General features: G+C 40.8%; 1 protein-coding gene across 1 annotated transcript in view; it reads left to right on the top strand.

The window, feature by feature from the left end:
- The window catches only part of DOK6 (docking protein 6), an 800,529-nt gene that overhangs the window by 150,116 nt on the left and 634,300 nt on the right, over window positions 1–16,113 (top strand).

Below are 16,113 nucleotides of genomic sequence, written 5' to 3'. Positions count from 1 at the left end.
TAGTAACTTGGACTTCTAACTCTATCACCAGATTTCATCATTTGTCTCGAATATAAACCTTGTTCTGGCAAGTTATGAAAGGCACCACTTTACTAAAGGTCGGTGCTTGTTTGTGCTGCAAACATAAAAACTGTTTAAAGTAATGTACATCTGTATCAGAGCCTAATTCTTCAAAGTTTAGGCTGACCTAATTTAAGTATTTATTTTCAGAAACATTGGTCAGATTTATAAAAAAAAGTATAATTTGTTTTTGGCCTGCGTAATCAAGGTCTTTGTCTTATTAGAGATGCTGCTAATAGAACATAGTACTAACAGCATATGTATGGGAAACTATTATAAGAAAATAAAAAAAGCCAAATGAGCATAATTTCTTAGAGAGCAACCATATAATTTCATTGATTCCCTTTATAGCTTAAATAGACACCCTTCAGAGGTGGTACACTATGATATCTAATTGATATAATATAACTATGGCATTTTCTTAGCACCATTGCTGACATTTAGTTACAAAAATAGAGGACAAATTGATGCTGATAACATAGCACTGGGATATTACAGCAGAAAAATGTACAATTCGACACCTAACTTAATCCTTTTAAGTGGGGCAACCTTGTTAAGTTGTTAAAATTGCTATTAAGATTGTGTATTTTGAGTAATAATGATAATCTTTGCCACATCTATACATATGATGACATACTAAAAACACTTCTGTTTCTACTGTGAGCTAATGGAAAGGTACAATCTAGAATAAAAAATGAAAATGTTTTATAGGGCAACGTATAGCATAGCTGGGTGTATAAATATATATTCTCATGTAGAAAGTAGATTGATTAATGAAGGATCGACTTTGAGTGAAATTTTCAGAAATTTGCAGTTTCCTGCAAAATCAAACATTTTGAGATTTGATTTGTGAGGATCATAAATGAAGCTGCACTTGGTAGCAGTGAAACGCGTTGGGTTTTTCCATCTCAGCAACCCTCTCATTTACCTTCATCTGCACTTAATTTCTCTATCATGTGGTATTGTTTATTGTTGTTAATCTCCATTTCCATTGATTGCATATATTTTCTATACTTATCTTAGTGCAATTTGTTATCATCAAAGAGTGGGGTGAAATGTATAAAATCTGCACTGCTGGTAAATGATGATGGAAAAGGAGTCAGAAATCCAGGAATGTGTTGTTATATTCAATGCATTCAAAGTGCCACACTTCTTCATCAGGACAAACCACAGTGGCAGCACCGATTTATTCAATTTCACTCTATTCTTTGATGTTCTCCAAGCCATGGGTTTGTAGCAGCCTTGAGCCTTTTTACTGGTTGTGCTTACAGCAGGTGAGCACCATTGCCCACTATCTCTACATTTCAGCTGTAGAGTTGAGCGACTTTGGTCGGATCGGGTTTCATGAAACAAAATTTGTTTCAGATGAAACTGGTCCGACTAGGGCAAAAAAAGTCAGAGTTTCGTCCGAAACCCCACCCCAATGCAAGTCAATGGGGATTAAAAGTCGGCATTTAGTGGATGAATGTCATCTGCTCAATGCCGACTTTTATTTCCCATTGACTTGCATTGGGGTCGGGTTTCGGACGAAACTCTGACTTTTTTTTGCCCTAGTCGGACCAGTTTCATCTGAAACAAATTTTGTTTCATGAAACCCGATCCGACCAAAGTCGCTCAACTCTATTCACCTGGATAAGACCCTAATGTGTTTATTGTCCATCCAGATTTCAACCCTATCTCCCAATTTGTTATAATATCCCATGTTAGGAGCAGGTATGCTTCCTTTATTATACAAGAGCACTGCAGTAGCTTTCCCTACCATTATTTTATTATGGGGATATGTTTGTGGTGTGTTTTTTATGTTTCATTTATTTATATCACTATATATTTCAATAAATATATTTTTTCAATAAATATATTTTTTAGTAATTTCTAATACTTTAGGTGAGCACAGGCACATGCAAAGTATTCAGTATTCAATTAATGTGCTTGTTTTTCTTCTTTGTTAAGCCAAAACATGTTACAGTTAATGTACATGGTAGTGTAGGAGAAAAAAATGCATACCATGTCATAATATGTGAGAGCTGCTAGCAGCAGCATCACTGGGATTGCTGGCATTTGTAGAAGTACCAAATGAAGGTCACTATTGGCCTCCTTTGCCTTTGGAAAATATATCAGTCCATGCTCCATGTTATTCACTAATTTGCCATCTAAACCCTCACTTGGACAAGTTGCTGGTAGTGAGTCACTGCAGTACCATTTTGCAGAGTTGGCTGTCTATTGAGATGTGAAGGTGTTCCATCAGCCTCACTGAAAGAAACTCAACCACCTTTTTTCTGGCAAAAAATGGGTGCCTGCTCTCTGTCTTCTCATATAGGAGAACCTAGGCTGCTCTCTTGATTTGTTTTTGATCTCCAAAGTTCACTGCACTATAGACACCTGGAGCAACAACTATAGCTATGGACAATACAGGAGTTTTGCAGCCCACTGGGTGAGCAGCAGCAATGTGGCACCGCAACTGGAACAGGTTGTGAAGTCTTGGGAACTTTGAGCTACGTCTGTTTCTACCAACAAGCAGCGGTTATCTGGTTCCTGTTACACTTCCTCCAGAATCCACTCAACAGACATAATCCCATACTTGTCATGGGTTATGTCAATTAGCAGACTCTAAGTAAGTGATGTTGTGGTCCATGATAATAGTAATCTTATGTTATGCACCCTACATGAAGTGATGCCACTCCTCAAACACCCGTTTTGTCACCAACAATTCACAATTACCAATGTCATAATTATTTTCTATGTGAGAAAATATGTGATAAGTAAGCACAGGTGTGTAGGTGGGTGGAAGTGCCGGTTCCCTGGGAAACAACAATAATAACTTTATGTATATAGTACCAACATATTCTGCAGCACTTTACAATTAAGAGGGGACATATACAAACAGTTAACAAATCAAAAAGTAACACAGTTTAGCATTTACAGGAGTGATGGCACTGTTCCCAATCTTACAATCTATAAGGAAATAGGGGAGAGACAATAGGTAGAAAGTACTTGACATGTGTGATCCAGTCATCATTATAATAAACAGGGCATTTTAAATAAACTGAATGATCCAGTCATCAGCCAGTATCTATCTAGGTGCAGTTGCTAAGTGCTGTTGAGTGCAAGGAGTAAGTGGACACATGAATAGGAAGGCTCAGGTTCTGAGTAAAATTTAGAAAAAGGGAACAAGGGAGAGTTAGGTTGGTGAATTGAGGTGATAGACCTGTCTAATGAGATGTGCTTTTACAGCACGTTTAAAAGGGAGCCAGGAATTAGTCAGATCATGCTGGGTAGTGAATTCCAGAAAACTGGAGTAGTATGATACAGTAGTAGTCTTGGAGATGGAGGTGGGAGGTTTGGAATATGGAAGATATTAGTCTTAGATCAGTTGTGGAGCAGAGAGCACAGGTAGGGTGATAGACTAAATTGAGGGAGGAGATACTGTATAGGGTAGTGCAGAAGTATGGAGCACTTGGTGGGTGAGGGAGATAAGTTTTTTTTATTCTGTAGCAAAGGGGCAACCAGTGTAATTACTAGCACAGGGTACATACATCAGTGTAGCATCTGGACCAAAATACAACCTTGGCTGCTGCATTTAGAATGGATTGGAGGGGAGAAAGTTTGATTAGGGGATGACAGATCAGCAGAGAATTCCAGTGGTCCAGATGACAATGAATAAGAGCGACCTTAAGAATTTTTGCATTTTCAAAGGTGAGAAAAGATTGGATTCTGGAGATGTTTTTAAGATGCAGGTAACATGATTAAGGGCTTGATATGGGAAATAAAGGAAAGATTTTTGTCAAATATATCCACAAGACAGTGAGCGTGCAATTACCTTGCATGATTCAACTATATTTGGTATGAGTTGGTTACTAGAGGGAGGAAACATAAGAAATTCAGTTTTGGAGATGCTCATTTACAGAAAGAGTGAGGACATGATCTTAGAGACAGCAGACAGATAACCCCTGGAATTTTGTATTAAGGTAGGGGAAATGTCAGGAGAAGAGGTGTATAATTGGGTATCATCAGCATAGAGATGATATTGGAAATCAAATCTGCTGATGATTTGTCCAATAGGGGCAGTAATTAGGGAGAAGTGGGAGCCTAGGACTGAGTTTTGAGGAACCGCCACATTAAGGCAAATAATAGAGTAGTAAAAGCTGTCAAAAGATACAATAAAGGAGTGGTCATATATGTAGGAGAGGAATCAAAAGAGAATAGTGTTCTTGAGGCTGATTGAACAAATAATAGTGAGGAGGAGCTGGTGATACACAGTGTTGTATGCTGTAAAGAGTTCCAGTAGAATCAGCAAGGAGTAGTGGCGATTAGATTTTGCTGTTAGTAGGTCTTTAGGAACTTAAGGACATTTTCAGTAGAGTGTAAAGCGCAGAAGTCAGATTTCATAGGCTAAAAAAGGGAGTGATCTGAAAGATAGTGGATTAGTTGAGAGTGGATCAAACATTTCAGAAGGGGAGATTGAAACCAGGCCTGTTAGCACAGCAGTTTCTAGTTGAGGGATTTTTTTTAGTAAAGGAGTTATTACTTCATATTTGAATGAAGAGAGAAAGATACCAGAGGAAAGAGAGAGGTTAAATATTTTAGGTAGGCAGTGACCACAGGTGAGAGTTACTGGAAGAGATGTGAGGGAATAGGGTCACTGGGACAGGTTGTATTGTGAAAAGAAACAACTGGTATTGTCTTCTGTGATCCTGATGGATATGGTTGAATTTATCTAGAAAGAATGTGGCCAGATTGTCAGCCTAGAGGTTTGTGACTGGGGCCTGTACTTTTGTGGGAAGTGGGAAAAGTCATTTTGGATTGCTGGAGAGTGACATAATGAGTGATGAAGGTAGTTAAGTAGAATTGTTTGGCCAGATGGAGACCATAGTTATAGCTTTTGAGCATTAGCTTATAGTTGGTAAAGTCTTCTGCCAATTACGATTTTCCCTACAGATGCTCAACACACCATGATCAATGCTGGAGAAAACATGTTTGCAGTGTGTGCCAGCATACCTGTCTTCTGATGATGGATCTTTCTGCTTGTAGCAGGTGTTGTTTCATTCAGGACATTCTTCAATATATTATTGCAATGTTATGATCCAGAGCCTAGACAGGAGAGGGAGTAGGTTCAGAGTATTCCTATCTTCATGTGTAGAAAAGTTCGTAAACTGTGAATGGCCAAAGGGGTTTAGAGAAAGAAGATGAGTGGCAGATGTGGAAAGTGGATCATCAATGGGATTGTTAAAGTCCTCCATGATGAGAGTGGGAATGTCAAAGGATTGAAGGTGTGTAAGACAGGTGGCAAAGTGATCAAGGCATTTGTTGGTTTTGCCTGGAGGGCGATACACATTCACCACTTACAGGAAGAAGGGTTTGAAGAGTCTAACAGTGTGGACCTCCAAAAAAAGAAACATAAGCAAGGGTACCAGGGGACAACCTGGAAAGCAAATTGTGATAAAAGGAGCAGACCATCTCCTCCACCTTTTCTGCTCTCAGGTCTGGGGTTATGTGAATATTGTAGTCCACAAAATGAGAGAGCAGCAGCAGAGGTGGTGTCTCACTGCTGGATCTAGGTTTCAGTTAAGAGAATTAGAAAGGAAAAAGTCATGGATGTAGGGGAGTTTGTTGCACACTAATCTAACATTCCAGAAGGCACAATTAAAAGAGACAGGAGAACACAAGCACTGAATGTTAATAAGATTAGCATGGTTTCTATATGCAGCAGGAAGAGAAGTATAAATACTAAAGGAAGAAGAGCAGGGGTTAGGATAAATGTTGCCAGTGACTAGGATAAGGAAAAAAAAGAAAAATAGCAGGTGGTTAAATGATTTTTGGAAGTTTTTTGTGCTGTATGTTGGTAGTAGATAGTTTAGAGTGTTACAGAAATATCAATAGAGCCTGAGTATTGCACATGGGAGAGGGGAAAATAGAGGGACTTATGGTGAGAGAGTGCGCAGAATGAGTGAAAGGGTGGTAGATGTGCAAGAAAGTAGCAACTAGAACATAGATGAAGCAAAGAGAAATTATATTATGCAGTACAACTGAATAAAAAGCAAGTTTGTTTGAATATCTGGAACAGATTACCTGTCTCATTTCCTTTCAAACTACCATGTTAAACTGCAATGCACTTTGAAAATATTGTCTTTAGAAAGATATTGCAAATGTGCCCCCCTGGATATGTGCTACTCTAAGGGTCCCATTACACCAAACGATGCACCAGTGATCCCATCAATGATACGACCTGGTCAGGATCGCTGGTGCATCACTACATGATCACTGGTGAGCTGCAAAACAGGCAGACACACCAGCGATCAGGACCAGCGAGGACGCTGGTATCCAAAGTAAATATCGGGTAACAAAGCGCGCGGCACTTAGTTACCCGCTGTTTACCTTGGATACCATCTCCCAGCGCTAGCACCCTGGTATATCCAAGGTACACAGCAGGTAACTAAGCTCCGCGCATGCTTAGTTACCCGATATTTACCTTGGATACCAGCTCCCAGCGTCTGCTTACAGAGCTGGGAGCTCGCTGATCGTTGGTCTCCCGCTGCCACGCGATGTGTACTGGCCAGCGGGAGACCAACGATCAAAAAATGGTCCAGGACATTCCTGTACGATCAGCGATACCCGGCAGGGGGGTGGTCGCTGATGCATGTCACACACAGCGATATCGCTGGTGAGATCGCTGATGCATCACAAAATCAGCAATCTCGCTAGCGATCTCGCTGTGTGTGATGGGCCCTTAAGCCAGATCTGAATATATAATAATCTGCTAGGATCTAGCTTGTTAAATAATCAAGCAAATAATAAAAGACCAGAGCAGGAATTACTATGAAAGATAATTAAACACCAATGTTGGACATAAAATCGTACAGCACCACACCTTATCTTTTACTGTTCAGTCTCCACAAAAAAGAAGTGCTCCAAATCTGGTTATAATAGCAGTGGGATAGAAATAAAACTTTTAGAAATAAAATATAGCAAAATTTGAGAGCTACAAAAGCTTCTACTGCCTCAAACGTCCAATGGACAATTTAAGCACTTTTCTTGGTCAAATTAGTCAAAGTTTTACAATTTTAGAAAAATTCATAATACATTTACAGTAATAATTAAAAACTTCCAGAAAGCATTGTAAGTAGACATAAGCAAATTGATTTGATGTGAATCAAATTTCTGACATGCAATTAAGAATTTGCTGGGCTCATTGAATTCAAACAATTTGGAACTTTTGGTGAATCAACAAAAAATGCCACTGCCAGTTTACACATTTCAGAAGATTACACAAGTGAGAGAAGGCTCAAATGACCTCAGGCGTGGGAAAGTGAGCTTTACCATAATGCCTTGCAGCTCTCACATCTCATGGTACAGCAGAGCATGAGGGATTATCATAGCCTGTATGGGATTCCAATACAGTTTATAGATTAGCTTTAGCGATAGAAAGCAATGCAATGCTAAAGAAATAATACAAACAGTGTGTGTGACAAAGAGCAGTGAAAAATGGTTGCCATCCATTTACCAATAGCCATAAAAGTTGAGGTCAATTTAAAGTTACTAAGGATGTGTTTGCAATGAAAATGTTAAAACTGGTGGAAAACAGTCTTAAGAGACCTCATAATGTTATACATATCTTTCAGGCGATCTGGAGTGCTTGTGATTTGTTGCCAAACAAACTTGTTGGAAAAATTCAGTGAAGTGATGGCAAATTTGAATTTCAAAATGATTTACTCATTTCTATGTTAGGCGTTGCGAGTCTCTCGCTGTTCAGGATAGATCCCAAGCATTATCTGGTACCGTGGTCTCCCATTCAAGTCCAGCCGCTGCAAATGCTTCTCAACACAGACGTCGATCCCATCATCTTGCTCAGGCTCGTTGTATATGTGCAGTTACTGCTGGCTCTTCTGCCAAGTCTATGGTAATCAGTGATATGCAGGTGCAGTCTTACGCTCTGGAGTCTAAGTCCAGAGATCACCTTACTGAGCATGTCCCTGATGTAGCATCTTCTTATTGGTGGTCAGCCTTTAGCTGCTCTGATGATGTGTCAGCTCCGGATTGGCCTGCGGGTGATGTCTCGATCGACTGGGCATGAGTGTTTGGGGTGGAACCTAGCATATAAAAGGCTCTCAGTGGCGCTAGTGTCATTTATGTTTTGGTGTGTGGGGGTGGTTACTCTATCACTCTGTCTGCAAGTTTGTATGTGTCTGTCTGTATATACTCAAAGACTGTACATGTTGCAGCCAGGTAGCACACTTATGCTGTTTTGTACCCATGGCTCAACATCTGAGCCTCTAGTCTGCTACATGCTTAGGGGGCTGGTCAGGCACAAGTTCATTAGATTCAGGACTGGGGTAGCTAGCCGCCTGGCTTAGCATCTGTTTCGTTCATGTGTGCGGTTAGCACAGTTCAGTTACAGAGCAAGCTCAACTCTTATGCGTCCTCTCTGTGAAGCTAGCAGGGTATAGTACTTAGCTTTCTTAGTGCAGTACCTCTCTGTAAATTAACTGAACTTGGTACTCAGTGTTCCTATCACACTGTGTGGCATTAACACAGTGTGTTTAAGGTAAAGCTCGCTGTTTTATTTCCATCATTGTTCATACTAGCAGCAGGTTCATCTCTGCACGGTGGACCCGGGTTGTGATTGCACTTTATTCTATATTTTATTTAGTGCAATGCACCAACCCTAACACTCTAATTTCAGACCCTTTTTATAATCAAGATGTACACAATATTCATTTGCATGGAATTTAGAGATGTCCAGCCAGAAACCTTTGGCAAAAATAATATGTTATGGTTTGCGGATTGCACCAAATATAGATTAAGAGAAGGTGCAATCGCAACACAGAGTCCACCATGCATTGATGGAAAAACCACAGCTAGAAAACAATGGCAGAGCGTAGCCATGAGTAAGCACCATAAACATGACTAGTTAAACGTCACTCGGTGTAAACAGAGTGCAAAGCGCTTGACTCTCTTAACCTCCACAGAGCAGTACAACAACTGAGAGCACTTTAAGCTATGCTCTGTAAGATATCACAGGAACAAAGTGGAAATGACGCTAGTGGGGTCCCTATAGCTCACCCCCCACAATGCTGGTGATTGAACCTGCTCTGCTACATGGTGGCTTTTGAGCCCAAGCCTGAGGACGCCCGGTGAAAACACTAAGCTCAAGTGGGAGTTTCTACCCTAAGTGCCTGTCTAGAAATGCACTCGTAGTGCTATGAGTGGCACACGTGCATACAGGGTGGTAACTGACCCACCAACACACACAGCAAACATGAATGATCTTAGTGCACCGAAGGGTGCGCCAAAGATCCTTTTATAGATTGTGCCAATCAGACAGGACCTTGCTCATGGGCCAATCCGGAGCCGGCACAGGACCTGAGCAGCTGACGACCAACCACCAATGAGAGGTCGCCACCCCACAAGCATGCTCAGTAGACTGAATCCTGGACTTAGTCTCAGGAATGACTGCTTGCTGCTGTATATTGTCAGTTACCATAGCTGAACCTGGAGAGGCAGCAGTAACCATGTGCACAGCCTGAATCTGAGCAAGACGCCCATACCGACATCTTTGTTGAGCAGCATCCACTTCGGTCGTGACTGAATAGGAAACCGCAGGAGAAGATAAGACTCGAGATCCATCCTGTGTAGAGGGAGAATCCCGGCCCCTAACATTACCCCCCTCCTAGCACCCCCCCTTCAGATCTCATCATGCTCAAAGGCCGAAATAAGCAGGGGGGCACGAATGTGCTCAACCAGCTCCAAGGTCCTATCCTCCGGCCTATGACCCTTCCAGTCAGCCCAAAAATTTTTTTGGCCATGCACCACCTTGGAACCGACAATCACGTTTACCTAAAACTCATCCAAAGACATACCCAAAGTCCCGGCAGAAGACTCAGAAAACCGGGACATGTGAACTGGTTTCAATAGGGAGACATGAAAGGTGTCAGTAATATTCAGGCGAGGCAAAGGGACAGGCAATATACTGCAGGATTTACCTGCTGAAGGACTTTGAAAGGACCTAGAGAGCGGGGAGCAAACTTAGTGGACTCTACGCGCAGCCTGATGTTACAAGCTGAGAGCCACACCAAGTCGTCGGGTGCGAAGACAGGAGTTGGGGCGGCGATGCGCGTCAGCAGAGACCCTCATTCTCTCCTTAGAGGCCAGAATGGCATCCTGTGTGCTGTCCTATGTGTCACAAGCCTCCACAGCCCAGTCTACCACCCTAGAGTTGGAATACAAAATGGGCATGGGAACATGCGAATGCTGACCATAATTAAGGAGGAATGGTGTCTGTCCTGTAGAATTGGCGATGGCATTATTAAGGGCAAACTCTGCCCATGGTAGTAAGGATGCCCAGTTATCATGCCTGGCAGAGACAAAGTGCCATAAATACGTGACCAGAGTCTGATTGGCCCTCTCCACCAATTTTTTTCATCTCGGAATGATATGCTGAACAGAGATTAAGCTCAATACTGATCAGCCGACAGAGATCTCTCCAGAACCGAGAAGCGAACTGGGGACCTCGGACACTGACTTTTTTATCAGGCACCCCATGGAGACGTAAGACATGCTTCATGAAAAGCACGGCCAGAGCCTGTGCCAATGGTACATGCAGAAGGGCAAACAGATGTACCATCTTGGAGAAATGATCAGTGACTGCCCAGGTGACAGTATTGTTACGGGACTTGGGCAAACCCACATTGAAATCCATCCTGACCATTTCCCAGGGCCTGAACGTAGTCCCTAATGTCATGTGCCATCTGTGGCCACCAATATGACCTTGTCAGAACCTCAGTAGTCCTCTTGGTCCAGAAGTGCCCACCCAACCTACATATGTGAGCACAAGAGAGGTTCTCCGGCCATAGGTTCAATGGTACAAAAGTCTTGCACGGAGGCACCGACTCTATGGAAACCAGAGCCACCATTCGCAGATTCTTCAAGGGAATGATTATCCGTGGCTCATCCCCTTCTTCGGAAGAGCTGATGGAACAGGACAAGGCGTCAGCCTGTAAATTCTTCTCCCCTGAGAGAAAGTGTATGGTAAACTTAAATCGGGAGAAGAAGACCACATGGCCTGGCAACAATTTATCCGTTGGGCCGTCTGCAGATAGAGCAGATTCTTATGGTCCATGAACACGTGGAAGGGATATTGAGCTCCCTCCAGGAGATATCTCCATTCGGAGAAGGCCAACTTCATGGCCAGTAGCTCCCTGTCCCCAGTGGAATAATTCTTCTCCGCAGGTGAGAAAGACTTATCGAAGAAGAAGCAGGGCCATTTCCGAACGTTAGCATTCTTCTGGTATAATACAGGTCCAGCACCAATGGAAGAGTCACCTGCCTCCAGAATAAATGGCTTAGCCACATCTGACATTTTACTTTAACTCAGATTCATAAAATACCATATACATTCATGTATAAGACGAGTTTTTCTGCACTTTTTGTGTGCTGAAAATGCCCCCCTCAACTTATACACAAGTCATAGACAAACTCATGTGACAGAAGATGGCAGAGGAAGTGAAGTGCTGGAGCAGCTGGTCACAGAGGAGGAGCCTGTGGCTGTGGCTGTAACTGTGCCTACTGCTAAAGAGAAATAAATATTCACTGCACTGGCAATGAATATTCATATCTCTTATAGTGTGCACAGTTAAAGCTGCAGCTGTGTTCCAGCAGCTACTGCGGCCAGCCAATCACGTGTCCCAGCTCAATAAGGTAATGAATATTCACCTCTATCCACTCCCATAGGCATGGAGTGAACATTCATTCCCTTAATGATCGGAGACATGTGATCGGCCAGCCACAGGAGCTGCTGGCAATGGAACAAGATGCTTCAAGGGCGCACAGGGATGGTAAGTAGAATTTTTTTAATGCTTTTTTGATGAGGGCCATGCATATAAGGATAGGGATGAGGAACCATGCATGCAAGGATAGGGATAAGGAGCCATGCAGACAAGGATGGGAATAAGGAGCCATGCAAACAAGGACAGGGATGAGGAGCCATGCAGACAAGGATGGGAATAAGGAGCCATTCAGACAAGGATGGGAGTAAGGAGCCATGTATACAAGGATGGGAATGAGGAGACATGAACACAAGGATGGGGATGAGGAACCTTGCATACCAGGATAGGGATGAGGGATCAATGCATACCCGGCTTATACTCAAGTCAATAAATTTTCCCAGTTTTTTGTGCCAAAATTAGGTGCCTCGACTTATACTCAGGTCGGCTTATACACAAATATATACGTTAGATCTTTATAACTACTAAAGCATTCTGGTAGAAAATTAAAGGCAAAATCAAAGCCATTAATGAGAATAAGAAATACATTTTTCTAAAGATTCAGTTTGCCACTGATCAATATAACCTTGATGTCAGTTGATAGAAGGATTATGTTTAAATAACCAAAGCATAACCCAAGCCACTGCCAAAGATAGATTTTCAAGGACAATTAAAGAAAGTCAGAATAATGAAAACCAGCAAGCAGATACATTATATATTAAGGATACTTCACAGTAGGACTAGTTAAGCTGTAGGGTACACCACCTCCAAAGACAGCGATAAAAAAAAATCTGAATTTGAAGAAAGACTTGGAATCTGTTAGTAAGATCAACCCTCTGAATATAGCCATATGGGAATTCTGCTGAATTAAATTATATCTTTATACCAGTGATTCAATATCTTATTGCAAAGAAATCAACTGGATACATGTAATGACTGACAGTCTGCTCAACTGATCGACATGTCTTGTCCTGCTGACACCTCCTTTCATTTAAAATAAATCCTAGAAGCAGATTCTCAGGAAGATCTGTGTATGGCCAATAGATCTCAACAGACTATCTACATATTAAGAAACATGTGGATTACTCTGGAATAAAGCATTGAATCACAGATATCAAGGTATCATTTTATTCATCTTTCTATGGCCTTCATGCTCATATAGATTTCTTAAGAGGTTTTATCCTTCTGACAGATTCCCTTTAATGCTAAATATCATATTTAATAGTTTTGTCAGTTATAATTTATTGGGAAAAAGTATAGAGTGCCAATGTGTTTCATTGCAGTGTAAGTCATAGAAACACCATTCTAATTGTTAGGGATCTGCAGCAAAGTACTAGGGAAGAAGGGGGAAAACTGACTCTGCACTATGACTAGGCTGATACCCTACGATGGAGTGGGCGACCCATTCCTTGTGAATAGACCCACCGATGATCCTAGGTTAATCTCAAGCGAAGACCTATAGATAGGGGGAAGGGGGTCCCTGAGAGATCTAAGGACTGATACAAAAACAGGTCACCTCTTAATAGAAAACAAAGAGAAGGCTGCAGAAACAAACTGAAAACAGGAACTAAGACTAGCAGAACCAGAGGTCCCAGCACTGAACTAATAAAACACACAGAAGGCAAAGCAAAGCTCCAAGGCAGAACTCAAGCAGATTAACACTGTTGTCCAGCAAGGACTGGGAGACAGGTGCAGGTTAATAAAGGGTGATACAATCACCTTACCCAAGACAAACCCAGCACCAGAGGTAAAAGACCAGCAGCCAGAACACTACAAGAAAATGGCGGATAGTCACAAACTAAACAGATTCTAACACTAATGACAGCAGCGTGAAACCTAATACACTAAATGCACTGGTCTTAAAGGAAAAATACAATATTTGAAACCAGAATTCACTAATAAAGGCATTACTTCTGTCCCAGCCAGATTGCTATCTGACACTGTGGATTCTATTTATAAACTTACTGTACAATAATGTACAGGAGGTAATATATTAGTAGCAAGTCAGTGGTTACTCAATTAATTACCAATTAACCTTCCTTTTAGATAAATCATCGAAAGCTTAAGTTTTTAGGTTTAGTTTTTATTACCTCCAAATGATCAAAGACTATCAAAAGAAAGCTATTCAAAAGATATAAAATTTGGTCTTTCAGTTATATTTGAAAGATGTTATGGTCTTAGTCGATTTTCTATGATTTAGTTTTTACACTAACTGATTGAAATTTACATTTTTTGTTATTCTTTCTCCAAAGACTGTTTATTGTAAAATGACAAGATTTGTAGAGAATTGATGTAAGCTAAAGGAAAATGCTAAACATAGTCCCTACTGTATTGAAAAAAATTGATAGCCACAGACAAATAACTAAGGTTGCTTGCTAATGATTTGCCTGGGCTGTTTACACATTTTCAGCCATGCATGTAACTTTTATTTAGAATAATCAATTGGCTCCTTCTTCTCTGCAATGTTTTTATGTTTCTACCAAAGAGGTCTACTATGTGACAGTATGACATTTCTTCAATACATTTCACATTTCTTGACTGTGAAGAAAGAGTGGATCATTTAGAAATGTTATTTTCTTGAATCTGTGTTTTGGACACCAAATTCCTACCCAGTTACTAAGCAACTACTGTGGGAAAATGTTCTAATGAGCTCCAACCACTCTATTTCACATTGTAAGTCACTTGAATTCCATAAACAGTATATTAGTATTTTCCTTATTTATTAAAACTTGATATGTATATAGGAAGCAATAAGTTTGTCTACATTGCATATGTCAATCTGTGTGAAATGTAGGGAGCTGGAAAATTGTTTGAATGGTTTCTGATTTTTCAAGTAAATGTTGTAAAACTCTACTATGTCTAGAAAAACGTGAACTTTTTAAAAATAATTTGTCCTGAATTTACATGATTCAATAAAGAAATATAAGTATATAAAGAGACGCTTTGTGTAGTAACCAATGGGATACAAGCACTGTGGACTTTGAAATTGTATGTGTGATACATTAAGCTTGTGGTTACACAAAAGAATAATGGCACACAGTTTGTTGACTGCACCTCAGAGCTGGAGGACTTGGTGGTCACTGGCATCAGGAACAGTTTTGTGACAAAGTTACCAATGTATCTTACAACTGGTAAGTAGTAAGTTTGCTCGGTCACCGTCTCAGGTCAAAGTAAAAGTCACAGCATAGGACTTCTGGTACATTGGTGCTCAAGTAGGTTTCTATCACATTAATCAGTACTAAAAAACTTGGCACTCGCTTGTGATTCAAAACAATGATATTTTATCTGTGAAAACAATCCAGAAAATATAAGACATTTTGATCTGTAAGGTCGACCTTCATCAGTCTTCAGATTTCTTCAGAATTACTGCACTCTCTACACATAGCGTTGCACATCGCACTGCAGTCCAAATGCAGCGTATGCAATAATTTTGAAGCAATCCGAGACTGATTAAGGTCAACCTTGCAGACAGGAAACTTTTCTAGATTGTTTTCAGAGCTAAAATATTGTCCTTTGGAATCCCATTGAGTGCCAAGTTTCTGAGTTCTGCTCAGGTCAGGTACCTAAACCAGGGTATCTCAACATATACCTGCCCATGATACAGGCAATAGGAAGGAAGTGGTTGAAATGGTTTGAAACCAGTTTTAAAATTCAACCACTTTTGCTCACTACACCAAGTCCACTAGTAACAGCAGCTCACTGCAGGTTGACAACATAGGTGGTGATCTAAAATTGCCTCATATGAATCTCAGGATATTTACTACTCTCAAAAGTTTCAACTCCAAACAAAAATCTTTCTCTTTGCTTCTTATTTAGTCTGTGCAATACTTTACATAATATACTTACTCATTGATTATCTAGCTGTCTTACTAAGAGGAGCACTAATCTGACTTCTTATATATTATGGCTCCACCTAGAAAAGAGTTTATGCAGTACCCCGCTTCTGTATGTACACGTGTGGCCTCTGACATAGCCATATTGTGTGCCCATCACATACCTACATGTACACATCCATGTGAGTGTTACCATCAAAATAAATGAAACCATAATTTTCTCAGGTGTCATTCTAATTGCATCCTAGTTGCTCTCTTAGACCCAACCTTTTGGTACTGGAGTGACATCACTACTCTTATCCAAGAGCGATAACATCACTAAGGTCCAACGGCATTTTTTCTTATGCTTGCCACCGGCCGAGGCAGCGTTTAGTCTCTACTTTCACTGCCTATCACAGTCCTGTGTGATTCTCCTGAACTTTCATTTCCTACTGGTCATTATGGACAAATAGTTATAGGATACT

The sequence above is a fragment of the Dendrobates tinctorius genome, unplaced genomic scaffold (genome assembly GCF_039654945.1).
Source record: "Dendrobates tinctorius isolate UK_male_01 unplaced genomic scaffold, ASM3965494v1 ptg000115l, whole genome shotgun sequence".
In the NCBI taxonomy this organism is placed as follows: domain Eukaryota; kingdom Metazoa; phylum Chordata; class Amphibia; order Anura; family Dendrobatidae; genus Dendrobates; species Dendrobates tinctorius.
Note: the sequence above shows the minus strand (reverse complement) of the source record. Positions and strands in the feature narration are given on the sequence as shown.